At 34.9% G+C, this 21,621-nt stretch overlaps 1 pseudogene; it reads right to left on the bottom strand.

Annotated features, from left to right (window-relative positions):
* Positions 1-6,405: 6,405 nt before the first annotated feature.
* LOC103879364 lies at positions 6,406-6,901 on the bottom strand (annotated as a pseudogene).
* Between the last annotated feature and the right edge of the window lie 14,720 nt (positions 6,902-21,621).

Genomic DNA, 21,621 nt, shown 5'->3' with positions numbered 1-21,621 from the left:
ACTAATTTTTTTCCATGTTCCCTATCTAGTTTCCTAGATTCCAAGGTCATGTCCTGGTACTCACTTTAGGCACTTATGGAACAGTAAACTGAAGTTAAATGTGTGTGTGTGTGTGTGTGTGTGTCTGTGTGTGTATGAATCTAAATTCCTTCTTTGACAATGTCAACAAAATAGCATATATAGTATTTTGAACTGGCAATTTTAAATATGAATGCATCTTTACCTGAAAGTAATGGGAGACAAGGACACAGTCAACTAAACAAAATATCTAAAGATTTAAAATGCAAAATATTTCTAAAAATACTATAAATAAAAAATAGTTTTCATGACCTGAAACAGTAAAATAAGAATGCTGCAAATTTTAGAGAATGCCCAAATATCTAGATGATTGCAATAATGTGACTATGTTAGCCCTTCTATGCATTATAGCTATAGCATTCTCATGGCCTGAAACAAAGTAATGAAACCCATATTTATTCATCCAAAATGTTACCTAAGTCTTGAATAGACTCTGAATCACTGAATTTGTAAAATGAAAAAAAAAAATCAAAATAATAATAATAATGATAATAAAACATTTTTCTAACTCAATTTTGATGAGAAAATAATCAAAAGATAATTTTTAATTATAATCCCAGTATAGAAAACAAATAAGATGTCAGAAGTATTTTAAAGGCAAAAAGAGGTCAGGAAAGCCAACACATACCTGTCCTAAGTGATTTAATTGTTAAAATATGAATTAAGAGAAAAATAATTTGAAACTGTTGAAAATATGTCAATTACTAGATAAATTCTTTAAACTTTAGGAAGTATAGTATCTATCAAAATGATTATATTTCAAATAAAGCAAGTGATGAGACAATTACAGATATGTTGAGTACTAAACAAAATTTAATTCAGATATCTTAGTCCTAAGAATGATTAACTTATATTTATAAATATTAAATTTCAACACTTTGTATAGCTCAGCTCACATTTCTTAATTTCTCCTTGTATAATAGTGATGCCATGAAAAATATAGAAATACTTTAAAAATTACTTTTTACTAAAAATCACAAAAAAACAGAATAAAGAAAATTTGTCTATTAAAATATTTGCTGTTATGGCTTGTTTATACATACATGGCCTCTGTGTTGCTTGGTTTTATGTGTCAAATTGACAAGTGTTAGTTCTTAACTATTTAATCAAACACTAACCTAGGTGTTGCTATGAAGGTACATGTGGTTAACATCTATAATAAGTTAACTTTAAGTATAGGAGATAGCTCTCAATAATATGGGTGAGGATTACTTAATCATTTGATAGGCCTTAAGAGCAAAAACAGGGATGTTCCTGATAAGAAGAAGAAATCTGCCTCAAGACCAGAACATCAACTACTGCTTGATTTTCCCGCCGTCCAGCCTGCAAATTGCAAACAAATTTCAGACTTGCCAGTCTTCGGAATAATGTGAGCAAATTCACTGAAATAAATCTCTTCATATATAGGTAGACATAGATAGCTAGGTAATGATAAGTAGATAGATACATGACAGATGATAGATAGATAGATAGTAGACGAATGGAAATGAATGATAGATAGATAGATGACAGATGAGTAGAAGTCTTTTATTTGGTTTTATTTTTCTGGGGAAATCTGATTGCTACAGCCTCACAGAAAAAATGTGAATATTAGAGGCATTCAAAAAGTACTCCTTTTAACACTTATTTTAACAACTAGAATTTATAAAAACTCTCTTCCCATATTCAGATTTTTATGTTTTTTCTACTGCTTTATACCTCCAGTCTCTGATATAGCGAATATTACTCTAACTGAAGACTTTCTCATAAGCTCCAGTTTTCACGGAGAGAAATTAAATGGGAAGATCACTAGAAGTAGAGCTGCAGTTTTAAACAAAATTTAAAGTAAATTAGTAAAGCTTTCAATAAAGTTAATCAAGATAACATGTCCATACCCAGAGAGAAAGAAACCCATCACATGTAATACTCAATGCTTAAAATAGTAATTTTTCTATTATTTGAAATAACTTTTTTACTCTTTGAATATTATAGTGAATGTCTTTTATTCTTCTATTTTTTCTTTCATCTTTTGCCCTCTTCTAAAAACAGATAACATTGAAAGATGAGAACAGTGGATTATTGTCAGGGATTTAAAATGAATTAGTTAACAGCAAATACTTGTCAGTTGATACATGAGGCTATAGTAATAAAACATTCCTTTTGATGCTTTGTGATTCATGTGAATCTATATGCCACATAATTAGGAACCCAAGTGAACAGCAGCTAAAATTGTCAATTTCAAGAAATTCCCAGAGTTTTCAAAGACACTTTGGAAAAAAAAAATGGGTCAAATATGTATAGCACATAAAAATCAATGTTCAAATTTATGTGGTATACTTTGTTTATTTCTATAAGTACATAAACTTATTTTGAGGTCACATTAAAAATTAAGTTTAGGAATTAATTTAGAGAAAGGTAATTTAGTTGGGTTAGAAATCCAAGTAAGTGGCCAGCATGTCAAGTGTGAAGCCACAAAATAAGTTAGTCACTAGTTTATATAAATTTTGGTTTTAAGTAATTAATAATTTTAGAGGTGAGTTACAAAAATTTTAATGCAGGAATATTTTAATAACTAAAGCATAATTAATCCATCAACTAAGAGGAAATTTTCTCAAGATTTTCTATTTCTAGAAGTAAAAATTAATTTACAGCAGCCTATATTTTTAACTTTTTCTGAGGAACCACTTCCACATATTGGCACATATTTTGCACTTATTTACCCTTTACCCTATTGCATGGTAGAATATGACTTTCACAAAAACTTCATATTAGCAAATATAAATTAAATGATATTATTTATATGCAAATAAACAATCATGGTTTAGAAAATTAAAATCGTAAAGACAAAAGCCAACTTTTTTCTGATAAAATCTGAATTAAAAAGAAAATTTAATTTGTATTTTCTTTAGGTAACGCCATATTCTTTAAGAAATTAAAAATCAAATTCCCATATGACCTGACAATCGTTCTTCTAGATATATACCCAAAGGAGATAAAATCACCAACTTGTAAAAATACCTGCACTCCCATGTTCATTGTAGCATTGTTTACAATAGCCAAATATAGAAATAACATAAATGTCCACCTATAAATGAATGAATAAAGAAAATGTGAGCCGGGCACGGTGGCTCAAGCCTGTAATCCCAGCACTTTGGGAGGCTGAGACGGGTGGATCACGAGGTCAGGAGATCGAGACCATCCTGGCTAACACGGTGAAACCCCGTCTCTAATAAAAAATACAAAAAACTAGCCAGGCGAGGTGGCGGGTGCCTGTAGTCCCAGCTACTCGGGAGGCTGAGGCAGGAGAATGGCGTGAACCCGGGAGGCGGAGCTTGCAGTGAGCTGAGATCCCGCCACTGCACTCCAGCCTGGGCGACAGAGCGAGACTCGGTCTCAAAAAAAAAAAAAAAAAAAAAAAAAAAAAGAAAATGTGGTATGTGTGTGTGTATATATATACACACAATGGAATAACTATTCAGCCTTTAAAAAGAAGACCCTACATTTGCCACAAAATGGATAGACCTGGAGGACATTATGCTAAGTAAAATATGCGAGAAAAAATATATTGCACAATCTCACTAATATGTAAAATAAGAACAAAAAAAGCTCAACTACACAGAGATACAGAATGAAATGAGAGAGAAGGGGCAAATGTAGGTCAAAGGATAAAAAAATAACAGATATGTAGGATGAAAAAGTTTAGATATCTAATGCACGACTTAAGGACTAATGTTGATTTCAGTTAACAGATCAACGAGTTCATGAAAGCTGGGCAGTCAAGAAGGACTCAACATCACCAGAAGCTCCAGGAGAGCGGGTCCTTTCACGAATATTCCTAAATTTTTAGTTATGAATTGGGAAGTGGAAGGTAATGGAGACTGTAGCACAGATAAAAGAAGCCACTAATTGAGTTTTGTAAATCCCAAGCCACTGATGGCAACCCTTACTTTCCCTTCCTCTCACATTACAGAGGGGAGAATATGGAAGTTGTCAGAATAGTTTTGGTTCTGACATGCTTTGTTACATCTGACATGTAAACAAAGATTAAATGTTCCCAGCATCAGCACCATGACTGGGTTATAGCCATGATTGTAGTAACATGGCTGAGATGGGCTCTGTGGGAAAATTCAAGGTCATTCCCCTTCCAGCCAAGGTCTCCCTCACTAATCAGCATCCAAATCCACAGAAAACCCTAATAAGGTTTTCAGAGAAGGGTACAATTATGGGTTTGATGGCAGAAAGTTGAGTGGGTTCTCATCTGGTGTTTTTAAAAATTGCCTCTGAGGAAAGGGATGGAACAGATGGAAAGAAAAAAAGATGCTCAAATTAAAAGTTAAGAGATTAGAGGAGTTAGTGCAGGGCAAGGCTGGTATCCCAAATGTAATCCGAGACATAAAAACATGATCAGTTTTCATTGCTTATGGACTTCCCTTGGTCCACTATTTACTGTATCATTAATAACAATTATTTCAACCCAGACAGGCGGTTTTGCTAGATGAATGGAGTGGAAGAGCAGAAGGGCAAATTATTTGAGTATGTTAGCAACCTGAGTCATTTAAGTGGTAATTATTAGAAAAAGGAGGGAGAATAAGAAAAGAGATGCAGAGAGTGAGACAGATTAGGGAACAAAAGAACAAAGTAAAAGTGAGATGAAAGAACAAACGTGTTAGAGCTATATGGAGTCGCAATGGTGGGAAATTGTGATCAAATAGTATAAAACCCCAATCGATTATCTGAGAGATAAAAGATTTCCAGAGAATGTGGAGTTCTATTGATGTCAGTCCAAGTATTTGAGGTAAACTTGAGGGGGGTTTTCCTGTGACTTATCCCAGAGATTATCTTCAGTTGGTCTTCCCTTACATTATCCCCTTCTTCCCATATTGCTCCCCAGCTCTCATCTGCAGTGAACACTTCACATTCATCTTACCCCTCTATGGAATAGCATATAGAGTGAACAGTTTATGGTTCCGTTACCAGTGAATTCTGCTAAAAGGATGTCTAAATTCTATGAAAAGCAAATTTAGTATCAAAATAATTCCAGTGCTTCCTATGTTGACCATCTTAGGTAGTGTTGCATCATAATAGAAGCTTTATATTTCTACTTAATGAAACCATAAATGGTGGAACTACTGAGTGATTGAAATTTAGTAGTGAGAAAAATGTTGGTTTTCCTTACATTATGTTATCTATGGCTATGCTTTTATGATACAGCCCATACAACCATTAAGGCCTCTAAGAAATTTGAGGTTTCAGAATAATATAGCTCAGAATTGGCAAGTAAACAATACAAATGATGCCTAATTGGTAACTGCACTTTTTTCCAGCTGTAGGAAGAATTAACTGAAGAAGTCTTCTTGACATGCTGTCTCAGTCATTATCATTTCATCAACATTTGTACTTCAGCAGCATGCTATTTGTTATCTCTCTCTAGCCTTTTCCTTAGGAAGCCCAAAAGGATTCTGAATAATTATCTTTGGCTCTAGTACCACAAGCAAACGTTCAGAGATAAATTACATCCTAAGAGACAGGGAGGATCTGGTTTTACAATGCTCCCAAGCACGCTGGGCTTTCTGAAACCCAATGAATCCAAGACAGATGTCCTCAGAGACTTATGAAAGCAAAGGTGAGCACAGGCTTTCATCTTTTCCACAAAGTTTTCTGTTGGGTCTTTGTGAATCTGGAATTCACATTGTTAAAAGTGCATCGATTCTTCTTTCCATCATGACTGTCTGGCTGTGCTTTCTTGCCTCATATTTGATGTAAAACAAAGAGAGGTTTAGTGTACCTTGTTAGGCTATTTATCTTAAAAATATGAAACCATTCTACAAATGTCATAAAAATTCCTAACATCGTACAGTTTGTTATATTCTTTAAAAATACATTGATTCAGTATTATCCTTGTATGTCCATTCCAACATGTAAAATTGAGGAATTTTTAATTCACAAAGGGAAAAACCAGCTTCATATTTGGCCTATCAAAATTGTCAAATTTTGCAAGGATATTTAAATTCAATATAGTTTACATTATTAATAATTTTTTGTAATATTAGTTATATTGGAAGTAGATTTTCAGATAATTTTTTTTAATGACAGTAAAATTCTATCCATTTCCCATTTTAGGGCACTATATGTATTCTATTTGGTGATTCTCACATGTGACATAGGTGTGACACTAATTCAGCTAGTGTGATAGCTCATGAAATTTCAAATGTATAACAATTATTTGACATATTGAAGCAGAAATAATATTTTAAGCATATATTATATGTGAAAATGAGACAAATATTAAGTGATAATTTTTATTTCACAGGGAACACCTTCACTTTTTTTTTTTTTTTTTTTTTTTTTTTTTAGTTCATGTCTTTTGTTAACTCATACAGTTACTTGTCTTCTGGCTTGTTGAAGCAATAAGTCAGACGTTTGCCACAATAATGTCTGTCAAAGTGGCTTGCCACAAACACCCCAGCACCACATTCATCAGACGGGCACTCTTGATGAAGGCGACTAATTTTGCCATTCTCATCCACCTGATAATATTTCAGGACAGCCAGCTTAACCTTCTTTCTCTTGTGCTTATTCTTCTTGGGAGTGATGTAAGACTTCTTCTTCCTTTTCTTAGCACCACGAAGTCTTAACACAAGATGAAGAGTAGACTCCTTTTCAATATTGTAGTCAGACAAAGTCCATGCATCTTCCACTTGCTTGCCAGCAAAGATCCCTCTTTGCTGAGCAGGAGGAATTCCTTCCTTATCCTGGATCTCGGCCTTTACATTTTCTATCGTATCCGAGGGTTCAACATCAAGGGTGATGGTCTTCCCGTAAGGGTTTTCATGAAAATCTGCATTTTGGTGGCAGCTCCACCTGAGGTTGGGGAAAAGGAAGAGACGGGTTAGGTCAGGGATGACAAGAGAACGCGGCATAGGGCGCTGGCCCCAGAGCAGCCAAAGAGCAGACACTCATCCCACATTTTCTTTTAAATATGTTTTGCCAGACATGTTGACTTTATTAAAATATAGGCTATATGTAATTAAAATCATAACTAGCTTTCACTTATGATGGTTGGCATCGTGAGTACGGCAGTCTTGAGAAGACTATTCAATGGTGTTTAACCACACTGTCTTCATTTAAAAATGTAAAAATATCATTAGGAAAATAATACTGTTATGACTGTAGTTTGGATCAAGAAAAATAAACCGGGGAAACTACATTGGAAACTGTTATTCTGTAAACCGTGAAAAGTTATTATGACAATTGTATGTCACATTCTAGCTCCAAGTTTCCTAAAAGACTGTCAGATTTTGTATTTTGTTCTCTTATTTGTTTTTATTACCATGTTGTACAAGCAATTGCATGGGTGGCAGAAGTCAGCAGCATATATCGACAGTTTCTTTCCAGTGAGATTTCTAATGAATTCTTTTCCCCAAGACCTATTTAAGAGGCAAAGTAACAAGCACTTGAATCTGTTACTTTTAATCAAATGTGTTATAAAAGTTGCAAATATGAATGCAACATTTTATGTTTTTATCATGATGTAAATTCGAGATTAAATAGTATATTGTTATTGTTCTCTATGAACATATTATAGGAAGAATTTATGAAAACAGCACAGTCTTGTAAAAATCATTTTGAAAATATTTTATCTTTTAAATTTCATTGGAATAAAATAAGAGTTTTCGTCTATTTTCACTCTCCTATCCACTCTGGCTTCAATTTCTAAAAGGTAAAATGAACCAACTAGATTTTACCACTTCTGCCTCTGCAGGTTAGTCAACTCTCTGTTGTTTTCTTTGTTCCCACCTTCTACCCTCCACCTGCTACCCTACAAAGAGCACATCATGGCAGGTTTCATGAGCATTTTGCCCAAATACAAAGAGTAAGTGAGATTCAGTGTAACAAAAAATTGGGCAAATATGTAGTCTTCTCTACCTCTGCCCAACCTGAAAACCAGAACTATTTCTCTCATCAAGCCAGGAGGAGTCTCATTATTATATTATTTTAGCATTTCATTTATGTCACAATAATTGAGTATTGCCTTATCATAGCTTGGAAATTCAGGTCATTCCATTCTCTCTGTTTCTGATGGCCTGACATATGACATAAATTATAATAGAAATATCTACTGAAGGACACATTATTACATTTTGTTTATCAGGAAACTTTTCCTAATAAGAGTATGCTAAAATCATTTTCTCAAAAATATTTTAAAAATATGAAGTCACTCATTTTATTTTAAATCCATTTGTTATTCTAACAATAAGACATTATGTTATTGAAGATAATACTATGTTTACAACAAAATTGCTGTCACTTCCCCACTCCACTCCATGCTAGAGTCAACCACTGCAACACTATTTTTTGTTTTTTATTTTATTCTATTCCAAATAGCCCACTAACAAACATACTCTTATTTCATGATTCTTCAGTGGACAAAATAATCTATTGCTTTTTATGAAAAACTAACATTTTATGGAAAATTAGGATTTACTCAACCTAATATATAACCCCTCACTCCCACACCCAGACACACTTCTTCTTTTCCCATCCTCATTGTTGCTATATCATTTTATCTTGTTTTTGTGAAATATTTGGGGTTTGTTATATCTATGAACATTTTGCTACTCTTCTATGGTTATATTTACTTTCTTATGTAGTATTTAATTGAGGGGCATTGTCATCTTAATCTCAAAGTTTTTAGTTTACTTTTCTTTCTATTTGAATTTATCCACAAAAGCACAAAAGACTTAAGCATTATATCTGTATACAGAGAATGGAATAAATTAATGTCAGCTTTGTTTTATTTTTTTTCCTAGAGATGGAGATGCTTCCCCCAAAATCCTTCTTCCTTTTGGTCTGCTCTGAATTGTTTTCTAGGCTTATTGCTCAGCTGTCAGCCTTAGAACTCTCTTTTATCTTAATGCTGGGAGTCTCCTATACCTTTCTTCTTTGGTGGATTCTTTCCCCACCCTAGTTTTACATCTTCTTTCTTGCTTTACTTCTCTCTTTTGTCAGATCACATTTATCTATAGTTCCTAGAAGTCTTTGGGAGGATTTTGTTTTTTTCAGAACTTGCATGTTAGAAGAAGGTTTTACTTTATCCTCACAGTTAACTAAAGTCTAGGTTAAAAATACATTAATATTTCCATCAGAATGTTGAAGACAGTGCTATATCGTCTTCTATCATTGTTGCCATATCAGATCTTTATATACGACCTATAAGCCTTCTCATTCATTCATACATAGACAAATATAAGGCATTAAGGAAATTCATTTTATTTTTTTCCTAGTCTGGTAGAGATTTGGGGATGTATCTCTGTTTTCATTTGTTTCAAAATATTTTTGATTTCTGCCTTAATTTCATTGTTTACCCAAAAGTCACTCAGGAGCAAGTTGTTTAGTTTCCAGGTCCTGTGTAATTTTGAGAGTTCCTCTTGCTATTGATTTCTAATTTTATTACACTGTGATCTGAGAAGATATTTGATATTATTTCATTGTTTTGAATTTATTGAGACTTGCTTTATGGCCAACTGTTTGGTCAATTTTAGAGAATGTTCCATGCATAGATGAGAAAAATGTGTATTCTGGGGTTGCTGGGTGGAATGTTCTGTAGATGTCTATTAGCACCTTTTGGTCAAGAGTCCTAATTATGTCTGAGTTTCTTGGTTAGCTTTCTGCCTTGCTGATTTGTCTAGTGCAGTCAGTGGGGCGTGGAAATCCTCCACTATTATTGTATGGCAGTCTATTGCTTTTCTTAGATCTAGTGGGTATTTATTAATAATGACTTTCTATTTTTTTTTTGTTTTGTTTTCCATTTGTGTGATGTATCTTTTACTACCCTTTACTTTGAGCCTGTGGGTGTCTTTACTCGTTATATGGATCTGTTGTAAGCAGCAGATGGTTGGGTCTTTCTTTTTTTTTTTTTAATCCAATTTGCCAATCTGTATGTTTTAAATGGAGCATTTAAGCCATTTTCTTCAAGGTTAATATTGATATGTGAGGTTTTGTTTCTGATATAATGTGTTAGCTATTTGCTTCGTAGACTTAATTGTATAATTGCTTTATAGGATCTATGAACTTTGTTCTTACATGTGAGTATTGTCTTTTTCTGGTAGTGAGTATTGTTCTTTTGTATCTATGTTTCAACTCCTTTGAGCATTTCTTATAGAAACAGTGTAGTGATAACAAATTTGCACTTGTTTGGGAAATACTTTATTTCTTCTTTATTTATGAAGCTTAGTTTGACAGAAAATGAAATCCTTGGCTGGCATTATTTTCTTTAAGAAAGCTGAAAGTAGGCCCCTCATTTCTTCTTGCTTGTAATAGTTCTACTGATAAGTCTGCTTTTAGTCTGATGAGATTTCCTTCATAGGTGATCTTGACCTTGGATAGTCTGATGACTATTTGCCTTCGTTATATTCACACTGTATAGTATTTCACAGATGTTCTCTGAATTTCTTGTATCTGGATGTCTATTTCCCTAGCAAGATCACAGAATTTCCCTGAATTAGTCTCTCAAATATGTTTTCTAAATTAATTGCTTTTTCTTTTTGTCCTTAGGAATGCTTATAAGTCTTAGGTTTCGTTTCTTCACATAGGCTTTATTCACTTTTTTCCCCGTTATTTATATCTGATTGGATTAATTCTAAAGACCAGTCTTTGGCAAGGTGTGGTTGCTCACGCCTGTAATCCCAGCACTTTGGGAGGCCGAGGCCAGCGGATCACAAGGGCAGAAGGTCGAGACCATCCTGGCTAACACGGTGAAACTCCCCCATCTCTACTAAAATTACAAAAAAAAAAAAAAAATTAGCCGGGCGTGATGGCAGGTGCCTGTAGTCCCAGCTACTCAGGAGGCTGAGGCAGGAGAATGGCGTGAACCCAGGAGGCGGAGCTTGCAGTGAGCCGAGATCATGCCACCGCACTCCAGCCTGGGTGACAGAGCGAGACTCTGTTCCAAAAAAAAAAAAAAGACTGCTCTTCTAGCTCTAACGTTCATTCTTGAACTTCCTTTAGTAATTTTTTTCACTTCTAGAAGTTCTGTTTGTTTTCTTTAAGAATATAGCTGTCATTCAGATACTAAATTATTATTTTTAAATTATTTTTGTGTTGTTTTCAGTTTATCCTGGATTTCACTGAGCTTTCTTACAATCCATATTTTGAATTCCCAATTGTTATTTCAGAATTTTCATCTTGGTTAGCATCCATTGCTAAAAAGCTCGTGTTATCCTGTGTTATTGTGTGTAAGTGTCACAACAGTCTTTGTTTTTTGAATTACCAGAGTTTTTATACTGATCTGTCTCATCTGAAGGAACTTTCATATCTTATTTTTAATATGAAAGAAGTCCCATTTCATGAAGATGGAATTTTTAATTTGTTTAAATTCTTTTTCCCCTTGAGGGTATGATTGTGGTCTATTTTGTATATGATCATTCGGTTTCGTTTCTGTATGCTTTCAGGGGACCAATTCACTATATAGGTACCTTAGGGATAGTTTTTGCATATAGGCTTTTTAAAATGTTATTTGTTGTAGTGATATATTGGGTCTATGAGCCAACACACTATCTTCTGCAGGGGTGAGAATGTGGAGGTCTATAGGAAGCTTACCTCATACACTAGCACTTTGCCTTTCTGATAGCAGATTTTTTATTTGGTGATGCAGTTCAGTCTCTAGTCCAGTAGGTGTTGATTAAGAGTAAGACCCAGCTTATGGGCCAGTAGTCTGATAATGAGTGGAGGCAACAGCTCTGATGACATGGCAGGAGAAGTTTGTGTTGGATTGTTCTAAGGTCTCAGGGATAGATGTGGGTTGGAGGGCTGCACCTGTACCTCATCCTGGGCCAGCAGGAATGCAATCCACTTCCCTATTACACCCCTATGACAGGACTTATGACCTACATAAATGTAGACATTTTCATTTGATTCCTAGCTACAGTGCAACTGAGGTCCATTGAAACACACTTCTAGTGGCTACCGCTGGAATGGCCTTAGGGAAGAACCTCTGTTCACAGCGGATAGCTCTGCAGGTTGTCCACCTTCTCTTTCCAGGATGCTGCTGCTCTGCATAGGAAAAAGGAGTTGGGTCCTGTCCTTCATGTAAGCCTGGGTGGGGTATCTTCCTTTCAGTGGGCGTATAGCTGCCACAAAAAGTGCTGGGAAAACTGTCTCCATTTGTGCTCATGCCAGCCCCCAGTGGGGAAAGTCTCTGCTGCATCCATAACAGTGGATAGGAGGAGCAGGAGATAATCCTCTCTTCACCTCTGCTCCTAAGTACCAGTGCCACCTCATTTAGCAATTGGCACTGCGGGCATGTTTCTTTTATCCCAAAGGAGGCTTTGATGGGCTGCACTACCACCTCTCCTAGGGGTGACCCATGTGTAGGATTAGGTCTTTAGGAACCCCACAGCTCCTCATGGTCCTTCAGGTTCCCTGTGCTTGCCAAAGTCAGAGCGAGTTGTGGGCTATGTTTGTGAAGGATATGGTGATGCTGCAACTCAAGACCTGAGTTCTCTTTGCAGGGCAGTGGCCTACAATGGGTGCACAATGGATCTCTGTTCACATCTGAGGGGAATGTGGGTGTACCAGAATGAACTGGCCATCCAGTGCTCTTTCTCCAGGAAGTTCCCAAATCTCCACCAACAGCATTGCCTGGTAACATGAGGCCAGAGGGCTCTCTAACAGTTTGGCAGTGAGCAGTTTGTTACAAGTGTGAAGGGAGTTGAGAAGCATCCCTGCCTACCCTTTCTGCACGACTTGAAGTTCTCTTGGGGTCAGTTATAGCCAGGTTCTTGCTGCATTTCTTTTCCATACCCCAGCCTCTATCTGTGGACTCTCTGACAGATCCTGGCTCTCTTTCCTCAGTTTTCAATTCAAATCATGACCATTCACCTGTAACTTTGGTCTTCTTTTGAGTAGAACTGGTATCTGATGTTCATATTCAGACATCTTGAAAAAAAGTACATTAAGGAAATTTAAAATAACACACAGTTACAAGTGAATTAGTCAGACAATTCAAATAAAACTTTAAAATTAGGTTTAGCTTTACCAATGTGATGAATTTGTCAATTCCTCAGTTTTCTTCTTATGCAGAGAAAGCCATGCTAATTAGAGTTTGAAAATGAGCAATTTTCTCACCATTTTTACATATTTGCTTCCAAATCTGTGTTTGAAGGGCTGGTGGAGTAAAATGAAACTTGCAAAACTTGGCTTTACATCTATGTATTCTCATCATTGTATCAAAAGATGTTATATTAGAGGTTTCTTAACTGTAACTGAAAGAAATTCTTTTCTATTAATACTAGATTTCAAGCAGAATCATAGTAGAGGCTATGGCTGCATTTCTGCATTTGTATCTTTAGATGTTAGCATAGGGCCTATAAAAATACTCTTTAAGTATTAAAAGAGTTATATATATGTATGTAGAGTAAATTATATATGCACTTACAAATGAAATATATATAATACATATTATTTTATATATATTCATATATATTATATATACTCATATATATTATATATTCATAAATATATAATATATATTCATAAAAATATATATTTATATGTGAATATATACATTTATATATGAATATATATACATTTATATATGAATATATATTTATATATACATTTATTTATATATATATATAAATAAAGTAACTGAAAATCTGAGTAAAATAAGTCACCAGAAATAACAGCAGGACTTTTACAAAAGTCACTAGGGCTGAAGAACATTTCCAACATGAAAACACTAATTCTGAGGGCCGGGCATGGTGACTCATGCCTGTAATCCCAGTACTTTGGGAGGCCAAGGCTGCTAGATCACTTGAGGTCAGGAGTTTGAGACCAGCCTGGCCAACATGGTGAAATCCCACCTCTTCTAAAAATACAAAAATTAGCTGGGTGTGGTGTCAGATGCCTGTAATCCCAGCTACTCAGGAGGCTGAGGCAGGAGAATCACTTGAAACCAGGAAGCAGAGACTGCAGTGAACCGAGATTGTGCCCCTGCACTCCAGTCTGAGTGACAAAGAGCGACTCCGTCTCAAGAAAAAAAAAAAAACTCTTTCTGACTCACACTGGTATTTGAAGAATGAATATTCAGTACAGTTTTATTTATTTATTTATTTATTTTCTACATTTCTTCCATTAACATTGTTGCAACATACCGTGTGGCACTGCTCAAACTTCAAACTGTTATTAAATTTGTCTTTATTCTGCCAGACTGAGATGATTGTGATCAATGTGAAGACTGTCCTAGCACAGTATGCAGATATTGAGAACTTGTGATATAGATAAAGATTTTGATCTTTCTGCAAATTAAAAGAATAAGGACATAAAAGAGCTCATCTAAGCCCAATTTTTTGGAAGCCTAGTTTGGGTCTATAACCTTCAATAATATCAGGCCCCAGTAGTTACATGAATTACCCTGATTTAGATCTTTAGAATTCAGGGATTAAACTTGGATAAAGCTTGCAGGTAAGACCTTATGGCTAATTTAAGCTAGGAATAATTACTAGATTATAATTATTGAGAGACCTTGAAAGTGGAAGAATACTGAATAAATGGCTTGATGATCAGAAGGCATAGGTAATTTTTCTTTTCAGTGAGGTTAGGAAGAAAAACATAGATTGAACTGATATTCTTCTTTAGTAAGACAGTCTTTTGCTTTTTAAGAACTGTAAAACTAATGCCATTGCCCACCAAATCTTTTAAAATATGTTTAACAAAAAATGACCACTTAAAACATCAATTTGATAAATAACAATTAAATGAGAAGAAAACAACAACAAAAACTATCATGCAATCAAAAAAAAAAACAAAAAACCATTATCTGCCCAGAGGAAGTATATTATTCAACTGGCAATCATAAATAAGTCATAAGCCCTGAAGATTCTGGTCAGTCACTTATGTGATGTTTTTGAAGTACACATATTAGCTATTCTTTTCAGAAATATAATGTTAATTTGTTTGGAGAAAATATGTAATTAGAATGCTTGTAAATTTTTTAAAAATCAAGCACATTCCATGGTTTTGTGAAAAAGACGACTTAGACCAAAATAATTAAAATTGAAAGAAGTAAAGTAATTACTTTACTCCACAGGTAATCAATCACCAGATAAGATTACAATTAAAAACTCTAGTATTAATGGACTATCTACACATTCATAAAAATATTTTGTGTTCAATCATTATAAAATAATCTTTACTACATTACCTTTACTTTAATTAAAAACAAAACAATTCTGTCTGAACTAAATTCCCAATATTTAATGAAATGTATGACAATGAATAAATTATGCAGGTTAACATACATGTGCAATTATTCATAAGCACTAATGATAGTATACAATATTACAAACCAATAGTAAACCAGAGGCTTATAAACATGTCTAGGACCATAACCAATGAATTTGCAAGTTGTTTTTGGATTAGTTGTCTTCAACTGCTTTAAACACTTTGTGTGAAAATTCATTCATTTATAGATAAGGTAGTTATTTTATAGTATAATCAAATCATCCTTACTAAAATATAAAAAACTTCCCTAACTTTTAAAAATATTAATTTTAAACCACTGGATGTACTCATCTGAGGTCAGTGCCCATGTAATAGCCGGTTTAACTTTATTTGATATTTATTGAAAATGATATCTTTGTCTCTCACTACACTTTTCATCTTCACTCAATTTAATGCTTTGATTATGCTTACCAGAAATAACAATGATTATTTTGACTTTGGCATTACCAGCCCTCTGTTTCAATATGATAAAACTTCAAGTGATTTTAAAGCCTTACTAACTTGTTCCACATGCCTGGTCAAGGTTAGTTGCCAGCATAGTGAAAAAGCATGATTAAAGCTGTTTAATTCAAGTATACATTATTTTTCTGTTAAGTCTAATCTACATTCACTGAAATAAAATTTCATCAGTTTAAAGGGAGGTCTTAAATAATGTATGTGTAAGAAAGAAGATGGCATTTTTGAGGTTGAAATAACCAAGCTTAAAAGCTGGGTGAAATACGATGTTGAGCATGGAAAACACACACACACACACACACACACACACAAGAACACACACAATAAAAAGGTAAAGGAAGGAGGAAAATCTAACACATTGCCTCATTCTGATTTCTAGATTCTGCCAAAGCATAAAGAGAGCTTGATTACTGTTCAAAGTAAGGAGAGAATGTGCGAGAATACAGGAAGTACAGGAAAGTGGATAATAGGAGATATGAGATTGCACACCAATCATTTGAATATGAATAGTGTTGATGAAGTTGGTTGATTTAATAAATATTAATACATTATACCTTAAAAGAGGACAGACAATAACTAATGGATTAAAATTCTGTTTTTCAAATAAGTTTGTTTAAATAATACTTAAATTAGTTATAGCTTACCTGTAAAGAAACTGCTTAAATTAAGTGTTTAACTTTATCAAAGGTATGCTTTTGGGAAATGGAAAGTTTATGTTCTACCTGAAGCTATAAATATGAGCTGAGTGTCATGGGCATGCCTGTAGTCCTACCTACTTGGGAGACTGAGGCAGGAGGATTATTTGAGCTCAGGGGTTCGAGACTTGCACCACTGCACTCCAGCCTGGGCGACAGAGTGGGACTCTCTCTAAAAACAAGCCATAAATATATTCTTTAGTTGGTTTAATAATTTGAACATTTGAACTAGATATTTGTATAAAGAGTCAAAAAATAATTTAATTAGGAATACTACATTTGAGATTTGGATATGTATTTTACTTGTTTATACATTGATATATCTAACATTATTTATTTAGTTTTTTAATATTTTGGTTTTGATGGTGTGTGTGTGTGTTTGTGTGTGTGTGTGTTTGTGTGTATGTGTGCACGTGTGCCTTTCAGCCAATTTAACACCATTAAAACTACGCTGGCAAGAAGGAAAATCTCTGGGATGTAGGATGTGGTAAAGGGGTGGTTTGCTGGGTTGTTTGTGAATGTCATGTAGACACATGGCGTGGAGTCTAAAATATTTCACAGTGGCAGACATGTAAGTTATTTTTGCTTTTAAAAATGAGAAGTAGGTTGAAATACCACAGAAGAATATCAAGTTTGAGGTAGCTGGGAAGATTCCTAGTTCTTTGTTTGCATAGATGATTATATGTCTATGTTCCTGATGAGTTTTCTATCTCTGGGTAATAACTTTAGATTAAGCATTACATCTAGCCTAATTTGAAGGATTTTCTAGCACTGTATAATATAGTTCTTTGTTTGTAATAGGAAACTTAGTGCAATGTAAGATCCTCAGAAATTCTGCAAAGCTACTGCCATGTATAAGCATAAAGTAGACAGATATAGCTAAATGGCATTTTTGTGAACCATTTGTAATGCACTGCATTTTTTTCAATAAAACAAGAGTGCATTATCATAGCACAGATAAGCTTCAATGAACAGCGCTTGGTATAAAAGGGCACAAATGTAATGGTGCAGAAGTGGCAGAGAGTAAGGAATACCTGTGATGTCAGAGTAAGAGGTCCTTTTACTTCACAGGGACATAAGAGGCACGATTCTCAAGGATGTACATTTTCAGTGAAGGAAAGGAGGTTAAAGATCTCTGTGAAAAATTCTGGATTTAGGGCAAACTGTTCATTGCAGAATAGTGGCTTCATAGGAAATCACCAGAAGGTTTGAGTGAGAGTAGGGCAGTAGAATTTGTGTTAGAAAAGGGGAATTAATGAGAGTTATGGTGTAGAGATGATACAAAACCAGTGGGATTTGCATTGAGTGGTACCAAAGGATATTAAGCCTGGTATGGTAGTTTTAACATTGTCTTTGCTGTAATCCCAGCACTTTGGGAGGCCGAGACGGGCGGATCACGAGGTCAGGAGATCGAGACCATCCTGGCTAACACGGTGAAACCCCGTCTCTCCTAAAAAAATACAAAAAACTAGCCGGGCGAGGTGGTGGGCGCCTGTAGTCCCAGCTACTCGGGAGGCTGAGACAGGAGAATGGCGTGAACCCGGGAGGCGGAGCTTGCAGTGAGCTGAGATCCGGCCACGGCACTCCAGCCTGGGCGATAGAGCGAGACTCCGTCTCAAAAAAAAAAAAAAAAAAAAACCTTGTCTTTGATACAATTTATAGTCATCTGAATCAAAAATATTATTTTTCATTTTCTTGAATCTAAACTTCAGATGTATTGTGAGTGCCTATTCCTTCTTTTTAAATTGCTTTAGTGAGGTATAATCTAAATTCACCATTTGTAAGTATATTGCTCAAATAATATTTAGTAAATACACACAATTGCACAACTACTACCACAATCCAATTTTAGTTTTCTTCACACAAAAACATTCCTCATGCCTGTGTGAGGTCAATCCCTGCTCTTATGCCTGGCAACAGGAAACTGCAGATTCCCTTTCTATCTTTATAAATTTGTCTTCTCTGAACTCTAATATAAATGTTATCTAGCTTCTTTTGTGCCTGGTCTTTTTAACTAAGCATCATATTTTTGCTTATGCATAACATTAGCGTCCCATTAACAATGTAAAAGTGTTTCAATTTCTCCACACCCTTGCCAATACTTGATATTGTGACTCTTAATGATCATCACCATTCTAGTAGTGTATAGTAGTATTTCATTATTAGTATAATTTGCATTCCTTAAGGATATGCTTATTAGACACATGTATTTTCTCTGCTTGTGTTTCTGTATGGCATCTTGACTTCTGAGCAAAGGGCATGATTGAATAGCAAAACGAATTGGAAGTTAGAGATAATTTATCCCTGTGGAGAGATTTGGAGTCATCTTATCCTAGGCTTTTGAAAATAGAGCCCACTTCTTCCCCTACCTCAAAACTTGGCTTACATTATGGTGTGGTATCACATGAGGGATGTCATCTTACACTCCCAGAGAGTAAATTTGCTTACATTCCAGGGTAATTAGTAATGTTAATCTGTCTAAAAAAGAGGTTGAGAAAATAACAGGTAGCCCCAGTGAAGGTCAGAATCTTCTAAAGTTCACACTTCCTCACCTGTGCTGACAGTTCTCAAGTTCATGCTTCTTCACCTGTGCTGACAAGTCCTGCAAAATTTGGGGCACAGGGAACTGCTACATGGTATTGCACTGGATATTATTTTGCTGTGGATAATAAACAGTATATGGCTGGGCTCAGTGGCTCATGCCTATAATCCCAGAACTTTGGGAGGCTGAGGTGGGTGGATTGCCTGAGCTCAGGAGTACTAGACCAGCCTGTGCAACATGGTGAAACCCTGTCTCTACTAAAATACAAAATTTAGCCAGGTGTGGCAGCGTGCACCTGCAATCAGGAGGCTGAGGCAAGAGAATCACTTGAACCCAGGAGGCAGAGGTTACAGTGCGCCAAGATCACATAACTGCCCTCCAGCTGGGGCAACAGAGGGAGACTCCATCTCTAAATAAATAAATAAATAAATAAATAAATAACATTATATGTCTCTGACCCAGGTTCTTTTCTTCTGTCAGTATGTGAATATATACTCTACTTGGTTGCCTAGTTGCTTGCAAATAAGGTAAAATTTCAGACTCAGCATTCTCTGACTTAACAGAAGTAAGTATTAATATGGTTTGGCTGTGTCCCCAACCAAATCTCATCTTGAATTGTGCTCCCATAATTTCCACGTGTTGTGGGAGGGACCCGGTGGGAGATAAGTGAATCATGGGGCTGGTTTCCCCTATACTGTTCTCATAGTATTGAATAAGTCTCATGAGCTCTGATGGTTTTATCAGGGGTTTGCACTTTTGGGTCTTCCTGATTCTCTCTTTGCCTGCTGCCATCCACGTAAGCAGGGACTTACACCTCCTTGCCTTCCACCATGATTTTGAGGCTTCCCCAGCCACGTGGAACTGTAAGTCCAGTTAAACCTCTTTCTTTTGTAAATTGCCCAGTCTCGGGTATGTCTTTATTAGCAACGTGAAAACAGACAGATGCAAGTATCAAATAAATGTCAGCTCTTATGATGACTTTTTTAAAGAATGTAAATGACCATAAGCTACAAAATATAGAATCGTCAGGGAAATTAGAATTTTCTTTCTTGGAATTGTCTCTCAAGGATGCCATTTAGGATTCTACTCATGAGAATCTAAAAATGTCGAACTTATAGAACCAGAGAGTAAAATAATGATTTCCAGAGATTGGGGTTATGGAGATTGAAAAGATGTTCGTAAAAGGAACAAAATTTCAGTCACGCAAAATAAATAAGTTCAAGCAATGTATTGGCATTATGGCAACTATAGTTAATCACAATATATTGCATACTTGAAAATTGTTTGAAGAGTAGATTTTACAGTTTTTTCACTACAAAAAAGTATGTGAGATCACGTATATGAGAGTTAAGTAGCACAATTTAGCCATTCCACAAATGCGTAAGTATATCAAAACATAATAGTGTATATAACTATATGCAACTTATATTTGTCAATTAAAAAATAAAAATAAATAAATAAAATTGTATCAGATGAAGGAAAAGCATTTCTACATATTGACTATAGTCTAGAATTGAATGAGTTTTTTCCCTCAATGTTTTCAGATAGAAATAAATTTGAAACAAACGTTCCTGAAATGTCTTTTTTTTCCTTTGCATTTTACTATGGTAGGAATATGTAACATGAGATCTACTCTCTCAAATTTTTAAGTGTACAATACGTGGTTGACAACAGGCAAAATGTTGTACAGCAGATCCCTAGAGCTTATTTTGCTTGCTTGGCTAAACCTTTATGCCCTGTGATTAGCTACTTTCCATATTCCCTTCTTCCCAGCTCCTGGTAACCACCATTCCATTCTTTGACTTTATACATTTGATGATTTTCGATATTCCCCTAAGTAAGTAGAATCATGCAATATTTGTCTTTCTGTGACTGGGTTATACTGTTCTCCAAGTTCATCCATGTTGTCAAATATTGAAGGATTTCCTTCTTTTGTAGTATTCTATTTCATGTGTAAACCATCTATTCTTTATCTATTTATCTTTCCATGGACAGTTAGATTGTTTTTGCATGTTGGCTATTGTAAATAATGCTTCAGTGGACACGGAGTGGTAATATCTCTTTGAGATTCTGATTTCAACTCTTCTGAATGTATACTCAGAAGTGGGAATGGTGCATCACATGGTAGTTACATTTTTAATTTTGTGAGGAACCTTCATAATGTTTTCCATAACGGATGAAATATTTTACATTCTTACCAAGTGTGCAAGGGTTTCTTTTTTTGCCACATCCTTGTCAACAGTAGTCATTTTAATAGTTGTGAGGTGATAGCATTTTGCAGTTTCAATTTGCATTTTTTTGCATTTTCCTGATAATTAGTGATGTTGAGCATCTTTCCATATACTTGTTGGTCATTTGAATGTCTTCCTTGGAGAAATGTCTATTCAAAGACTTTGCTTATTAAAGCAAATTTTTTTTTTTGCTATTTTAATCTTTTTGGTGTTATTGTAAATGAAATTATTTTCCTAATTTTCTTCTTGGTTTGTTATTAGTGTGAAAAAACACAATAGACTTTTGTATGTTAATTTTGTATCATGCAACTTTATTAAATTTTTTTATTTTAACAGTTTCTTGATGGGGTCTTTAGGA

Source organism: Papio anubis, chromosome 15 (assembly GCF_008728515.1).
Source record: "Papio anubis isolate 15944 chromosome 15, Panubis1.0, whole genome shotgun sequence".
Lineage (NCBI taxonomy): Eukaryota > Metazoa > Chordata > Mammalia > Primates > Cercopithecidae > Papio > Papio anubis.
This window is presented reverse-complemented; position numbering and strand designations above follow the sequence as displayed.